At 31.9% G+C, this 18,366-nt stretch overlaps 1 protein-coding gene across 15 annotated transcripts in view; it reads left to right on the forward strand.

Annotated features, from left to right (window-relative positions):
- Positions 1-18,366, forward strand: part of Dmd (dystrophin) — a 2,094,227-nt gene that overhangs the window by 591,034 nt on the left and 1,484,827 nt on the right. The window lies entirely within an intron of this gene.

Here is an 18,366-nt window from a genome sequence, read left to right on the forward strand (position 1 = left end):
GTAGAGTAGATAGAATCTTTTTTTTAAATTTTTTTCATCTTAAAGAGTATCTATGCCAAATATTTATTTTAATAAATTTTTACATTGCTAAGGATTGAACCCAGAGCCTACCTACATGCTAGGCAAGCACTCTACAGCTGAGCTACATCCTAGTCCTATTTTAATATATTTGATTTAAACAAATCAAATATATCTTTGAGGAAGATTCACCTTCTTACTTTATTTGTGATTCATTTGTCTCTTAGTAGAATTGTGTAATGCTTATCTATGTAATACAGTCTTACTTTACCTATGTAATACAGGCATGCTTACTTTGTTCTTCATTTACTATATCCATATAGCAAATCACCTCAAAACTTAAGAGCTTACAAAATCAACACTCATTTTCATTATTATCTTTCTTGATTCTAGAGGTCAACAGGGCTCATGACTTCTGCAGTTGTAACAATACAGTATCTAAAGCTGTATTCAATTGTGAACACCTCTTCAATTACATGTCTGGTGGCTTGGAATTGAACTAGAACAGTTTGCTGTAACACCTGTATGTGGCCTCCCAATGTTATCATGTGCAGTCTCTCACAAAATGTTGGCTGGATTCCAAATGCAAAGTTTCTAGAGTACTATGTTGCCTTTGGTAACTTAGTTTAGAAGACACATGGTATAACAGTTACCTGGGTCACAATTCTACCCCTACATGCTAGGGGTGGGAACATCAACCCAAATTGGGTTGAGGTGTTATATTATTAGAAGAGTTTTTAGGATAAGACATTTTAATTTTGTCCATCTTAAAAACATACAGTCTGAGCCAGGCATGGTAGTGCATGTCTGTAATCCCAGCCACTTGAGAGGCTGAGGCAGGAAGACCAATTTGAGATTAGCCTCTGTAATTTAGTGAGATCCTTGGCTACTTAATATGACCCTGACTCAAAATAAAAGGGGCTGGGTATGTAGTTCAGTGGCAAAGCAACCCTAGCTTCAAACCCCCAGCCCCTCAAAACCTAATATAAAATAAGAAACATATAATAGTTCACAATTTACAAAATTTTTATGAGAACCAGATCAGTTGAAAAAAGATGCTACTATGATATTTAATAAGATGTACTCTATATTCAAGTGACTGTATATGTTTTAAGCAAGCTTGTACAGATCATAAAATATTGAGGATCCTGATTATTTAGAAGTTTGGGAGTGTCTTTTCCCATTAACCTTGTAGAGTAAATTCTACAATGGCCTATCAATTACTTTTCAACATAAGTGAAATTTCAAATTCATATAGGAATATTTTACATATGTGCCTTATTAGCAAGAGTATTGTGTGTGGAGCAACCTCCATACTCTTCATTTTATACATGAAGACGCTGAAGCTGAAGTATACTAAATCATGCAACTTCAGTCACAGAATGGAAATACTGAATGTAGCTTCTTTGTACACTGAATCCTGCTAAATAGTGTTTTCACTGTAGGATTGTACTTATTTAAAATCTAATTTACCACATTGGCCAATTTTATGTAAATAACACCTAGTTTTCACATTAAGTAGTTTAGTTTTCTGTTTTGCATTGATTTTGCTTGTTACAATAGACAATATTTTGTTTACTTTGTTTTTAGAAAATATTTTTGTATCTTTAATCATTATGCTCAGTAAAATTATTAACCCTATTTTAATAAAGCCATACTCAATGTATGGTAACATTGGAATAAAGATGCATAACCCTGATTGATAATTTTATACAGATGTTTTCTAAATGTCTTATTAGCAGATCCCTGTGTCTAATTATGATCTCTGATACAGAATTCCATTAGCACACATCCTTATATATTGTAATATTTGGCTCTGAGTACATCAGTGCAAAAATGGAATAATGCTTAGATAATCAACATAAATTTCTTACCAAAATTGCAGAATATTGTAGGGCCTCCTATAATGTTTTACATGTAATAAAATTAATGTATATGGGCCTTAAATCTACTGTCAATTTTTATAAATGTTTTACCAAAATTCTATACCCTTAAGCTTTCTATGTAACAAAAAAAGAAATTTATTGAAGGATATCTTTTTTAGTACTCATTAATTTAGAGTGATTGTGTAATCAACATATAAGTAGTGTTCATATAAAGTATTTTGAGGGGCTGGGGTTGTGGCTCAGTGGTAGAGTGCTTGCCTAGCATGTGTGAGGCCCTGGGTTTGATTTTCAGCACCACATATAAGCAAATAAAATAAAGGTCTATTGACAACTAAAAAATATTTTAAAAGAAAATTTAAAAAAATAAATAAACTATTTTGATCATGATAAACTCTGATAAGAATGCAGTCATCAAATCTTTTTAAACTCTAACTATGATATGAATTAATCACTGGGGACAAAAACTACCTTTTGAAAGATTAATGATAATTTTATTGTATTGTTTATGGTTCCTTATTTCCAGATAATCTGCTTGCTGATTCAGCTATAGAAATCTATGTTCTCCCTTTTCCAAATTTGAAATATTATAATTTAAAATATTTATTTCTTTTAGTTCAGTTATTCACATAATAATGATGCCAATGATGAGAGCTATATATAAAAATAGGATTACTTCATGATAAAATTTACTTACTGTGAACATTTATGAAAATGTTTATTAGGTTTCTCTGGGATCTTTGGTTAATTTAAAATCTTAGTACATTTTATCTTCATTATAACATGTCCCAAGGAAATTTTTGGCTGAAAGATTAGCATTATAAAAAGAGTACTTTAATTAGAAATTTCTATATTGTGGGTCAGATTGCTAAATCCAGTGGCAATTATCTGCTTCCTAAGATATGTAGTTCTCTATCTGAAGCATTAAAATTTACTTTATAATACCTCAAAAACTCATTTCAAGAGGAAATTTAGATCATTAATGGAATTAGAAATAAGATGTGCCCATGGATTCTTCCACTGCTATTTCATCATTTAAATTTCATGTGAACTGGGTGATTAAAGTAATTTTAACTATTTGGTACCTCAAATAGTTCAGGAACAAGTATGCCAGAAGCACTATAGTATTACCATTAACTTACTAATTGTTCATTGCCTTTTTCATCCTAGAGGTCCAGAATGCATTAGCATATAAAATAATGTATCTATTAAATTATTGAAAATCTTGCACTTCTATTTCTTCATAGTTTATGATTAGGGTCATTATTTACTGAGTGGGTAAAAATATTTAGCATCAATTTTGTTGTATCATGTATTGATTAGAATATGTTACAAGAAACATCATAATGTTAAAAGTCAAAGAATGAATTTAGAAAATTATTTGTAATATTTATGAAAAAGAAATGATTATAACCTTCATATATAAACAAATCTGATAAATAAATGAATAAAATCAGAATGTCAGTAGAAAAAAGCTAATAAAGAACATGAGCTACAAATTTTTAAAAAAAGTATATCTGTAAGTATAAATAGGTATTCCATCTACCTAGTAATAAATTAGGTAATATTATTTCATTGTTTTTATTTACCTATAAGATAGGCTGATTTGAATCATAATAATACCAGTAATTTTTCAGAGCATAAGGAAACAGAAAATCTCAAGTGTTATAAGAAGGCTTATAACCAAATCAATTAATCTTGTCTTTTTGGAGCATATTTTTAAATTCATGCTATAGATGAATACTTATTACTGTTATAAAATTTCTGATATATGGATAAAATAGAAAGTTTCAAATAATGTATGAGATAAAATTATACATTGCATCATGTATATGTATATACATATACATATAACCACACACATATGCTATCAATAATATCACACAACTATATAAAGTATCTGTTCTGTTTAAAACTTAATATATGGGTTGTCTCCAAAAGCACTTTCTGTTTTGTGCTTACTTTCCTATTAAAACTGATTTTTCATTCCCTTGATTTTTAAGGAAATAAGTCATTACTTCTCAATGGCCCTTGAAAATTTGAAGCAATAAGTCTTAGTATCTTCCTGTTAGATGGAGTTATTCCTTCATTCCTTCATACAATGAACAATTTGTTGAGTAAATATTATGTGCTAGTAACTACAATAAAACTGTTTAGTAGGATAACCTGATTATTCTGATCTGTAGATTTACTAATATATCACACTATACAGGCTAAGGACTGCAGTTGGAATGTGTTGGTAGACATTTAATAATATTAATTAAGTGTCATCTATACCAGATATTCTAGATTTGGTCACCAAATTTCAGTACCTTCTAATAACTTGCTCATACCATATATGCACTCTGAGTCAACAATAGTACTCTGTTCATTGGTCATTCAGGAATCCATCCTGATAATATAGCCACCAGTTTGAATATTCCCAATAACTGTGCAGAGGCAAAGAAAGCTCTGAAGTTATTGTATAAGCATTTAAATTTTTGGACTGCAAGTAACATATGCTACTTCATATCACAACACATGGGCTAAAACAGTCAAACGACCTTACCCAACCTTAGAGAAGTAAGAAGTAGAGTCATAATAAATGCCTCAAAGGTGGAAAGCTGAAAATAAATATGAACATCTATGTTTTCAGAAATGTAATGACAAAATGAAACAGGATACAAAAACATGGTCATACCCTAAGAAATTGGCTTAATGATAAGAATTTTTCAAGCATAAGAAATTAATTTAAAAACTAAAAAGCACAAAGTCAATTAACTTGCTAAAATACATGAAAGCACATATATGACATTTGAATACTTTACCCCCAAATGCAATAAATGGCTTGGGGGGGGGTTGAGCTCTCTTATAGGACAAGTATTTAACCAAAGACTAGATAACAGAACTGATTATAAACTGGAGTTAATCATTGGACACATGGTTTACTAACATGCTTACCTGCAGTGTATAGGAACCATATAGCTCCAAAAATGACCTTTTGTCTCCTTTGCAAACCTGGAATCCATGAGTCTAATTTGTGAATTTTGTTTATCTGTGGTAACTCTTATGTAATAGAGATAATTAACCAAGAATGGGGAACACATATGGCTTTGTTATTGCCCGTAAGCAACATATAAGCTAAGACAAGATGTTCAGAGTAGCTCTAGATTCTCAAATTTCACTTGACACTCAAAAGTAAATCCAAAATGCCTCCACAATGTGTTCCCTAGATATTCTACTTTCTCCTCTACCCTTCACTCCATCAGTTAGCTTCAGATATGCTAGCCTGTTAACTTTCCTCTAATAAACCGAGCATGTTTCTAACTCAGAAACTTTACATATGCATTTCCCATTTTTTGAAAGGCTTTCCCCTCTTTTTTGAAGTCCAGATATCAGCATGGCTTACTTTCTGACCTTCCTTAGGCCTCAGAAAGGCCTGCCACCCTATTTAATATACTACCACTACCAATCTCTATCCTCTTTCCAAACTTGCCTTTTTCCTTTGCAACATATATCACTTGCACCATTATACTAGGTTCTTTTCCCAAATTAGTAGAAACTAAAAGAGGGAAAAGATTCAGTTTAAACATATACCAGGTAATCAAAACATATTTTTTGAATAAATAAATGTATAACATATTTATTTTATATGCCCAATTATCCCATTATAATACATATTCTAAAAGAGAGTTGAATGAGCATTGTTACTTATGGGAACAGCCACCCATGACCCTAATAAATTATACAGGGTTTTAGAAACAGGTCCTACAATACAATGCCTGCTATAACACAGTTGTACATCTTTTTCCTTTTCTCACTATAAATTATTAATCTCATCAACCATACATTAACAGAAAATTTACATATAAAAGGATAAATAATACACAGTGGGATATGCTATCTTGTATTTCAAACATGTTTTATTTTCCAGACTAACCTCAGGGTTTGAGAAGTGGCAAGATTTAGATTCCTATCACAAGCCTACCAAATGGGTTCCAAATATATGCAGTTTATGGGGCTAGAGTTGTGGCTCAGTGGTACAGCACTTACCTGGTTCTGTGAGGCACTGGGTTTGATTCTCAGCACCACATGTAAGTAAATAAATAAAACAAAGGTACACTGACAACTTAAATATGTATGTGTGTGTATATATGTGTATTATATATATATATATATATATATATACACACACATATACTTTTATGCATCCATCCTTTAATGGTACATGGGCATGTACTCAGGAAGGTTTTCATACAGTAAGTTAATCTTCAACAGGGATTTTTAAAAGGCTTAGATGAAATGAAAAGAAACATGGAAATGTATTCGGTAGGTCATAACAAATAATATTACTATAGCCTGTGTTCAAGAGAAGGAAGAAATGGATTATTGGGGATCTTTGCTGTCCCTGGAGTATTTGCTATCTCAATTGCAATAACATTAGGAGAGGGGAAACTTATTACTTATTGACTAAGGGTAGAAAAATCATAGAGAAAGAATTGGTTAAAAGTGATATAAAATATACTCAAAAAGTAAATAAATCCAGAGAAGAAACCACAAGTTTAGCCAAGGCTCAAGACAGAGACTTTTAGGCATTCCCTAAAGATAGTGTTTCTTTCTGTCTCCATGTGTATCTTGTCCTCCTGAATGTTTTTACTGTATAATACATACTTCAAAGTTTATTAGGTACCACAAAGTTAAGAGTCATGCCAAGAGTCATTAATTATATCGTTTCACCTTTTTAGTGTTATATCCTTGCCAAGAGGAAAGAACTTTTCCTTTCTTTTACCATTTAACTAAAATTAGTTATTGTTAAAAATCTTTGAAGATTTGCTCTGGGTGCCCTGGCACAAGACTGTAATCCCAGTAGATCCAGAGCTTGAGGCAGGAGGATTGCAAATTCAAAGCCAGCTTCAGCAATTTAGCAAGGCCCTAAACAACTTAGTAAGATCCTGTCTCTAAATAAAATGGGCTGAGGATGTGGCTCAGTGGTTAAGCTGGGTGAACCCCTGGGTTCACTCCCCAATACCCCCCACACACAAAAAAATCTATGAAGATTTTCAATTTAAATTGCATGGTCTGATGTGTGAGTCAAAAGCACAAGTAATGCAGTGCTTACTATGATGATGATGATGATGATGATGATGATGATGAGTGTGTATGTGTTACTAGAGATAGAACAAACAGCCTTCTTCACATGCTAGGGAAGCACTGATACCGCTGGTTAATGGTGAAGATTTATGCTCCCTCACTTATTGAAGTATAACATTAGAGAAGGATGTCTAGGCAAGCATATAAATCAGAGTTTATTTAAAAAGGAGTAATATAGAATTCTTCCAGGAGGGAAAAGGGGGCCATAGCTGGTATCCTGTATCCCAAGAAGCAAGGCAGTTCTGCCTTTTTTATTTGTGCTAGGCTTCCTTTGTTCTCCTGCTCTCTTCCTTTCATCTCTCTCCTTCCTCCCTATGTGACTAGGCCCAGGAGATCTGTAGTGAGATGGCCAAAAGGTGAGAAGCAGATGGAGGAAGGGGGGAAGGGCTGGATGGAGTAGCCCAGGACACTTTAATTAACAACTTTCTAACCCCCTGTAGGGAGGGGCAATTCCTGCTACAGGTTACCTTAGCAACAGGTTGGAGCAGTGCAGGTTATCTTGACAAAGGTGGAGGAAGGGATCTGAAGGAATTAACATCTCAATTCCTTCATTCTCTGGATCAAACCTTGCCTATCTGCATATCTACTTCTGGTTTCAGCACTCTGCACTGAGTTAACTCCCTTGTCTCATGGCTACCAGCAGAAACGAGGGAAAAGCAGATTATTGATTTAGAAAATTACTTTGCTAAATTTTGGTTTCAACATACTGTATGAAGAAGGTAAAAGAAAAGTGATTAATAAGTGGTCTGTTTCCAAAGAGTTTTAAATCTCTCTCCTGTAAAGTTTATAACTTTTATTTTCTAATTATCCTCATAAATCCATCCTTCTAAAAATAAACAAAATATTACTTCCATTTCCAAGAAAGGCAGCTCTTCTAGCTTTTCATCATCTCTGTCTTCAGATATCTTAGATTTTCTACTTTCTCCCATTGTCTGGCATTAAGACACATTCTGTTAACCTGTATTTGGGTTACATTTAGTTTCTGAGAAACTTTGTTTTTCCAGATTTTAAGAACATGTGGATAGAAAATTGTTTGCCAGTTCTGTTAATTTATTTAACAAGGAAGAAAAAAAAGCAGAAGGAATGTTTTCACTCATTGTGTTTTTCATTAAATCTGAATCAGGTATGTTGGAATCAATAAGTAAATATCAGGAACAGGTTAGACTAAAGAAAATCTCCCTTTGAATAGCCCCAACCACATCACACAGTGAAGAGCAGCATACAATTATAGAAATGCAAATGGTTCAACTGTGACATTGGACAAAGTATTAAGCTGCCTCTCCTCCCATACTTAAAAATATTAATAAGTCAAATAATTTGTCCCTGTTATATATATTCACACATACTTATAGGACATAAGTGTATATATTATATATATATATTAATATAAATTTTATATATCTATATATATTAATTTTAATTCAGTTTTTCTAATGACTTTGAGACATTTCATCTCTTAATTACTTACATATATCAGGGGTGATCTTATTGTTGGACATTACCTCATAAACCATGGTTTTCTTTTTAGTATTTTTTTATTTTTTAAATTTTATAAGCAAGTTCTTGGCATATCAAACCATTATCCAAACCAAGAGAGGGCTTCAAAAACCCCTGGTTATTCACCTATTAGAATTCCTAACAGGTGTGGCAATATGAATGATTTTATGTTAACTGGCCAAATTTTGTTTACTTTACAAATGAGAGAAAGTTAAAAGCATGGATTATATTATCTTGGTAATGGGGCAGGCAAAGATAATATAGCTAGGGTTATAAGAGAAGAAAGGGGGAAGAGAACAGAGGGAGAAAGAGAAAAAGATATTAGATGTTTCCATTAATTCTTGTTGGGTAAGGGAGACATATCTTCTGTGCTTAGAACATGTCCTCATATTTCCTTGAGTAACTGCTCTCTCATTTCATGGAATTAAAATGCCATCAGCATACACACACACACACACAATTTCAAATCACTTATCTTGACTTTTAATCCTTATTTTTCTGCTTACTAAATATGTGACTTTGTATATTATTGCATTTTTGCTGTTTTTGCTGAAGATTTTCAGTTGACATTTTGCATAAAAAAGATGCATTAAAAATTGTTAGCAAAGAAAAACCATAGAACATTATCAGTTACTTTGTGAGATACACAAAATTTCTCAAAAAACTATATTATATTCTTTAATTTTGATAAGAATATTTAACATGAGATCTACCCAATAACAATTGTATGTGTATAATTCATTATTGTTATTGGGACCAGCATTGTAACACACATCTCTAGAACTCATTCATCTTGCATAATTGAGAGTTTATATCCACCAACTATCATTTCCTCCTGTTCTTGCACCCCTGGTCCTGAAAATACCATTCTACTCTCTGATACCGAGTTTGACAACTTCAGATATGTCATGTAACTTGAATCATACAATATTTGTACTTGTTTCACTTAGTGTGATGACCTGGAGGTTCAACTATGTTGTTGCATGTTGTAGGATTTTCATCATTTTAAAAGCTTAATAAAATTCCATTCACTGGGTCTGGGGCTGTAGTTCTGTGGCAGAGCTCTTTCCTAGCATGTGTGAGTCACTGGGTTCAATCCTCAGCACCACATAAAAATAAATAAATAAATAGATAGATAGATAGATGAAATAAAGTTATAAAAATACAATAACATTATAAAAAATTTCATTGACTATATATATATTATATTTCCTTTGTTCATCTGTCAGATTCAGATATTTAGTTTCTTTAATGTATCTATTTTAGTGCTGTATTGCACTTTAGAATGTTTATATTTCCTCAAGATACTGATATTTTGCTTATTTTATAAAGTAGCTTAAGAATAATTCTTTCTCCATAAATCTTCCTGAAAATTCATTCAGCTAATTGGTATAAATCTGATTACAAAGTAAACTATGTAGATACCTTATTGCACATCAAGGCTTTCTACACAAACTGTGTAAAGGTGGTCCTTTCTTTTAAGTTATTGGAATCTAGGAGTTTTACTAGAGCATTCCATAATTAAAGGGGTCAAAAAATGCAAAGAAAATTCCTGGTGCCTACATAATTCTTTCATTTTCAATTTTAATTAAGGTTGTAGATTAGTGTTCAAATGAGACAATACAGGAAGATAGTTTATATATCAATTTCTCAGGTTTTAAAATTTTTTTTATTGTGAAATTAGTGTGTTTTATGGAAATTGGCATCTTTAAATATACTCTGTTACTATATTTCAATAAATTAGTAGATATACAAATGATACAACATTAAAGAAACTCCAAAAAAGAAAATTTAACTCCATGGGAAAGTTATGTAATATAGTGTTAGTCATATTTCCATTACATTTAACAAGAGATTATTGACTTATAAGAGAAAAGGTTTATTTCAGCTCACAGTTTTCAAAGTTCCAACCCACAATTAACTGACATCCACTGACCTATGAGAGCACATGATCATAGGGAGTACAGGATATAGGGAAGCTGCTTACTTGTGTCTAGAGGTAAAAAACAGGAAAGAGAACAGAGTTCCACAATCTCCTTCAAGGGCATGCCCCTAATATTCTAAATCTTCCTACTAGGTCCCACCCTTTAACATTTCTACCACCTCTGAGAAGCACCAAGCTGGAGGGGCTGGGGTTGTGGCTCAGTGGTAGAGCACTTGCCCCTCACCTGTGAGGCACTGGGTTTGATCCTTAGCACCATATAAAATAAATAAACAAAATAAAGGTATCCTGTCCATCTATAAATAAATAAATAAATGCACCAAAGTGGAGACTAAGCCTTTTAACACATGGACCTTTGGGGAGCATTCAAGGTCCAAACTAAACCAAATATATGAGTTCAACTGTGAGTAAGACCACATTATGACTAGTTTTGACAAATTATATTGTGTAGCTATATATTTATGTATACACTTTTAACAAAGGCTACATTCACAATATTTTAAAGTATGTCATTTTACTACTTTAATGTACTTTTTTCTTTAAATTTACAAGTTTTTTGTTTCCTTTAGTAAAATGACATATTTTAAAATATATCCCAATCAAAAATTAATAACAAAAAATTTTTATATACTGGTGTTTTTCAACTTCCAATGAATGAAAATCAGGAAAAGAAAAAAATTAGTGACATCATCTTCAAAAATCATAATAATCAAAACACAAAGTTACTATAAAGTCCCTCCATGCACAATAAGGAATAATATCTACCATGACCATGTTTACCTTGTGATCAGATTTATACCTAAGAGCTGAATGAAAGCTTAGAGAAAAGTCATGAAGAAAACTATTTTAAGGTACTTTATAAAACAAGCAAAAATCAGAAAGAGAGCTTAGGCTAGAATTTGAGCACTCATTGTCACAAGATCTGTTCTTTTAACCTCTATACTATAAAACATAAAACAGAGTATTAGAGGAAAGGTTTTGTGTTCAGAAAAACACATGCATACTTTGCTATTTATAAAAAATGAAGAAATATGTAAACATTTTAAAGAGAATCTATAAATCAGGGAAATAGAAAAGTAAAGTAAAATACAGGCAGTTTAAAAGTAAAGGGAATTTTTAAAAATAAAGGGGTGGATAACTGGTAATTAATGGAATAATTGCTGTGAAATCTATCAATTGATGATTTCAATGATATTTCTGTATTGCAAGAGTTTCAGATGATTTTTGCCTTTTCTTCTGGGAGGGAAAGAAGGGTGAGGAAAAGAGAGAGAATTGCTTTAAATATTCCAATTTATAGTCAGCCTGTAAAAAAAATGGTGCATTAAATTTCCATTTGGCAACCCCATTGTAATAAGATAAAACATACTTTCTAAAAATTTCCATTTGATGAATAAGTGAACCAATTCAAAATGTCTTCATTTTATTGATATAGCATCAGCATCATTAATGATAATGCTTTTTGACAAAGAGCAATTAACTAGATTTGGTGAACTGAGCAATTGAGCATTGTATTTGTAGTCTGAACATTTGGCACTGAAGATTCTAGGAGTACATATTAAAATGATTGTTGATTATTTAAAGATTTATTAAGTTGATGAAGAACATTAAAGCATAATATATCCTGTGTTATTTAGGATGTGACTAGTTTCAAAACTACTTAAGACACAAAGAAAATTTATTGGCTTAGTAAATAATAAGCTCAGTGTTTCCTCAAGGGTTTAATACAGAGTTTTATTAAGGAGTCAAGGATTGGTCTGCTTCTCTTTTAATCTGTCTATACTATCCTCTATAACTTGTCATACTGATACAAACTGGCTTATCTCAGCAGATCCTAGAAACTCTAGTTTTCTTGTTCACAAACAGATAGGAAGAGTTTATATTTCCCAAATGGCAAATAAAAGGTAGGAGTTTCTCTATGAATCTTCTTAATCATATGACTTCCTTGAGCATATCACTGTAGCAAAGTGTATAGAATTAACCCAAATGATTTTTGCAAATCTGAGCCCATATTTAGAACTGAGAGTGAGATCAATCCTATCCAAATCATGAGTCTACTGTACAATGAAGTGTAAGGATATTGGCTGTGCAATTGCAGTGTCCACTATAGTCCTTTTTGAATATTTGGCATTGCTAATGCTTGGTAGCATGTATTCACTTTCAAAATTCCACAAATATCCTTCTCAAAAAGAAAGATTAAGACTTCTTCCAATGTTGACTTCCAGTTTATAGGTTGGGTTATTTGGACAATTGACAGTCCCTTTTAATTAAACCTCATTGTAATGCTTTATGATTGACTGGGCAATGACTACATGAAAAAATATTGATGTCCCTATCAATAAATAAAAAGTTAAAAGAAGAAAGGTTATCCTGACATATAAAGGAAAAAGTCCTAAATGCCTAACAGGACAGAATGAAAAAACAAAAACATATACTATCCTGTGCTTTTAGTGAGTCGTTAGCTATTCTTTGTTTTGTTCATTGAGAATTTTGCTAAATAGTTGTCTTCAAAATTACATCTGAGATTGATATTAGTGAAATACCATTTCAGTGGCACTCATAGTATTATACATATTTTGTTATGTTGGGATTCTGGTGTTTGGTTCAGAGTTGATTAATAACTAGACATTTTTAGTTAGACTTGGGATTTCTTTGGCAATCAGTTTTCTTTACAATTTTTAGGCAGTTCTAGAATGCAAATCTCAATGTCTTCTCAATGTCAAATTTAAATAGGCAGAGAGAGAGAGAGAAAGAGAGAGAGACAGACAGAGAGAGAATGAACATTCACATTGAAGCAGTCTTATATGTCGTGTGTGTGTGTGTGTGTGTGTGTGTGTGTGTGTGTGTGTGTGTGTGTGATTAAACCTTGGAAATCATTGACTTCTCTAACAGAATAATCCAGAGGAATGGTGGGAATTTGGTAACATTAATCTAGATCTTCACATTGCCATGTTACTGGTACTGCACTTCTCAGTGATTCTCTTGGTTCTATCCTCTTTTCCCTAAGTCTTTCAAGTAGTTATATTCCCCCAGTGATCTTCTAATGATAGCAACATAATCTATGGTGTTCTTTTTTCATTTACATTCAAGATAAACTAATTACTTTTTTCCCACAATAATGGAAAAAGTCTGGAAACTCTTCTGTTTGAAACAAGTTAGGTTATGTCTGTGGTTATTATATTGTCATCATCAGAAAGTCATGCACATAGGTTTATATTATAGGTCTCTAAACCCATCATGGTGACAGGGAATCACTTAAACCTGTCAAGGCTTATGGTTGGATTAGGGTTGAGAGTAATTTCACCCAAGCCACAAAACAGCTACAGAATTTGAGATAAATTGCATAACTTATGGTAATACCTGAATGATTTCAGTGTTTTTACACATTTAATTGCATAATTTTTAATGGAATAAAATATATCATGTAAACTTACTTTGGTATGTGTGTACCTGTGCATATACATGGGCATTTCAATATATACATAAATACATTTAAAAATTTATAAAAGTAAAATATTTCATTAATTAGAGGAATGTTTTACTTTTTCTTGTAAAATACATTTATATCCACTAAATATTTTAGCTAATATAAAACTTAGGTTGATTCTTTCTAAAGAGACTGCCCCTCACCAAAGTCATGCTTAGTTTAGGTCAAGTAATTAGTAATAAGCAAATATTTCTAGAGCAATAGTTTAGAATCCATCCCAGAGCTAAATGTATTCAACATTTAGTAAACATTTATTGAGTACCTGTTTAAAAAGAATGCTATGCTAGGTTTCCATAGGTAGGTAGGTAGATAGATATAAATAAATATATGTCATAAAACGATGGCAGATTTGCTCTCAGGATATGCTTATTTCCAATATCATCACATCTTTCTTTTTTTTCATTTTTATTTTATCATAGGAAGACACTGATTTTTTTTTAGGAAAAAAATGATACAGGAACTCACCTTATTTATATACTTATTTATATAAAAGCTTGTATAAAGCATAAGCATATGAGAAGAATACACATACATTTTCATAATTTGGATTGTTATTATGTTTGCCATTTTAATTTTTTCCCCTAGATACCACCTTGCCTTTAATATTTGTCATAGAATTTACTAAAAGGAACGAGAGTTTAATAATATGAACAGATTTATCTGAATAGAGTGCTTTGTGTAAAATACAAGAATACTGGAACTTCTCATGTCAACCTAATGTATGATTTACCATGTTTCTAAATACATTTTATTAGCTTCTATATTTTAGTAAAAAAGAGTAATTAGCAGATAATATCTTAATTTGACCAGAAAATATGATGGTATCTGTATCAGAAACCAAAAAATCATCTCTAGAAATTGCCAAGCACTCTATATTTGTTAACACTAATAATGTCATGATTATGATTTAATTTTTCTGTTTTAAAATAAGTAATTTATGTAAGATATACTTATGCAACATATATACATATCATCAATTTTGAAGATGGGTGAGAACTTAGTGAAATTTTTGTGTGTAGGATCATAAATTTAAAATGAAATTCATGGTTAATTAGAATAAGAAATTGATGAAAATAATGATATCTGATAATTGTTAAATGTTCCTGTGCCAGACATAATTCATAGAACAATGGAAAAGCACGTATCATTTAGAACATTATATAAATACTAGGCCCAATTTCAGAAAGAGCCAGGGAGAGAGACAAATTTCTTAGCCATGAGTAGTTTTGACACTGGGATAGTAGTTCTTCATTCCTAACAAAGTATTGCTAAGGAGACTTTCTTAAACTATTTCCAAATATGAATCATCCACACTCACAGATCTTTGAAATCCTTTATTTGGGTTAAATCAAGACAACCTATGTAAAACCTGGAGAATTTGCTGTATATACATTATTTTCTCACTTTCCCACGCACATCTTTGCTATTTACCAGGACATACTTATCTTAACAATATAATACTTTTGGACTTGAATGAATCTGTTCAAATTAATGTAGTGTTCACCACTGCAGTAGCAGAAGAGGCTGTGGTTTTGCAACTTTTATTTTTAAGTCATTTGAAGCAGAAAATTCTAACAAGTTTTCTTGAAGAATGCTTACTGAAAATTAAAGGTGTTTGGCTTTTATAAATGACTTTATCACTTCTCAATGGGTGGTTTTATCTTACTTATTTTCTTGAAATTTAAATTGGACCAAGGTTATCAAAATTATATCCTACACATTATTACTGTCGAGTGCTTTTTAATAATAATTTTGTTAGCATTCATTATGGACATACTGAATGGTAAGATCATGTGACAATTGCTTCAAAGACAGTATCTGGGATGTTTACCTTCAATCAGTCTTCTCACTTTACAGATTAAGTTAAAAGATTTGCTAAAGACCATGAGACTAGTAAGTGGCAGAGCAAAATGGTAATAGTTATTTTGGATTCCTAAACCTAGGATTGTAAAATGAGTATTGTCCTTTCTATTAAAATTACTTTTAATTTACCCTCATATCTTTTAAATTTACATAATAATGTCATATGTGGTCATCAAATGCTGGTGGCTCAATCTATCAATATTTATTATTCATCTAATTTGTGTTAACTACTAGGATTTATTTGAGTTTTCCTCACAGTCTTTATGGACTAGAAGAGGAGACAAACACAATGAACACTGTCTTGAGGCCCAATAGAATTAAGTAGTAAAATAGATATTCATACAAATCCTCTGGGAACACAAACCTAGCTTTGTGAAAATTGACCTAGCAGGTGGTGCGAAGTATAACTGAATGATGAGCCCTAATAATCAAGTATGTATTCCATAGGAGGACTCTTCCCATAGAAAGATCATCACAGTTTGTGGAATTCAATGAGAAAGACATAGAAATATGAATGCTCTGTATTATTTAAGATGGGGCAGGTGGGCAGGCAGGAGGAAGAAAAACAGCTGGAAAGGAAAGTTGAGGGCAAATTGTAGAGAATGTTGTCTACCATATTAAGGGGTATGCATTTTATCTAGTAGGCAAGAAAAGGTTATTGGCAGGTTTGCATATTGAGCTACATGTTTCAATCCCGGGACTTAAGGAGCTATATATAGAAGCATTTTGGCATTGTGAATGATGGAAAGTGCCCTACTAATGTAGAAGTTCCAATACTACCTTGAGGTGAAGCTGTCCAAATATATTTGGAAACTAGGATTTATTCTTAGCAGATCAGTTAAGACCAATGATATAGATATAGTCTAGGGGCTGGGATGTTCGGAGATTGCTGAGTAATTTCTAAGAATATAAGAGATGTCACAAAGAGGAAAGCATGGTAACTCTTGAAGATATTCAAGGACAAAAGATTTTGGTTGAGATAATATCTCATCTGAAATATGTATTGATATATGTATTGATAGGTATATATGCAGGAACCCAGAATGGGGGTCACCTAGATATGATTTAAGAACTTATCCAGGAAAATATTATACAGAAGATTTAAAAAAATATTTTGAAGAAAACAATTATATTCAACAGTGTCAAAATTTGCAAAGGAATTGAGGAGGGTAAAGATGGAGGAGGGACATCTGAATCTGGTATTTTAGAATCAGAGTTCTGTGTTTTGAGAGGGCTGTTTTATCAGAAAGTTGGTAAATAAGAAAGAATGCATACAATTAAAGAAGTATCATGGCCATTTGGAAGCAGAAAAGTGGAGTAAACTGCTCAGAAGTTTTTTGTTGAATGTATGAAAGTGGTGGGATTGTAAACTGAAGGGTGGTAGAATTAGGAAGACATGTCTTAGATTGGAAGAATTTTAAGAATTTTGATACATTATACTAGTACACTATAGGAATTTGTGACACATGGTATATACTATACTATGTTCTATATATAATAAATGGTATGAATCTATAAATGTTGATTTTTCTGGGCAAAAGAGGCAAATGAAAATCTCTCTGAACATTCACCATGTATTTTCAAAACAAGTTTTTTTTCCCATTAATACTTATCCAATGCAATTCTATTTTTAGCAAGTTATTTTTTTATTAATATTGATTTCTACTTAATCCCCTGGAATGCCTTTAAGTCTCAGTGCATTTCCTTCCCTTTATTAAAAAATAATCTTTCAAATTCAAGTTTTGTCAGAGAGCAAGATGGCACAGGGCAGAGAGTACAGACCATGACATAGTTAGAACATTTTAACATGACTTGACTTCATAAAACATGATAAAATAAGGATCAGGCAGCACTTTGTTTTAAAACATTTGCTGCTGGAATTCTATTATTCATTAAAAAAAAGCCTGCTGATCACTAGGGTTCTGTCCCCTGATGCCAGGTTTTAGCACCTTCTACAACTCCCTGTGAATAATGTAGAGCAGTGATGGAATACTTCAAGCCAAATCTAGAAATAGACCATCTTAAAAATATGATTTCCCATAGTTAAATAATGCAAGACTTTCCTATCTAAAAAAATGGCAGTAAACATTGAATTTTGCTAGCTAGCATTTACATTTCTTAAACTAAGGTAAAGGAAAATAGTTTTGACTTGCCATCCACAAAGTTGATATGCATATGAATATATGAATGCATGTATTGTGGATGTTTATAATTAAGTATGATGGAAAAGTATAGCATGATTTTGACAAATAAGACCAGACATCTGAAATTCGTCAAATTCACATTTATAATCTGAGCTGTAACGTACATCCTTTAACCATATTTATAAGTAGCCCTTTGAAGTATGATTTCATTTTCCATCATGTGACATAGTAGAAAACAGTAGAAAAAAAAAGCAAAAAGGCAGGAAAAAGTGAAATAGTTGAAGCAAAGGTATAGCAAACCCAGTATCAAAGAGCTGAAGAGGAGAAAGACCAATATCCTAGATTTCATTTTTTCTATCACAGAAATAATTATCAACTTCAGAATGTCCATCTAAAATTTTCAGT

This window comes from Ictidomys tridecemlineatus, chromosome X (genome assembly GCF_052094955.1).
Source record: "Ictidomys tridecemlineatus isolate mIctTri1 chromosome X, mIctTri1.hap1, whole genome shotgun sequence".
NCBI classification, from domain to species: Eukaryota; Metazoa; Chordata; class Mammalia; order Rodentia; family Sciuridae; genus Ictidomys; species Ictidomys tridecemlineatus.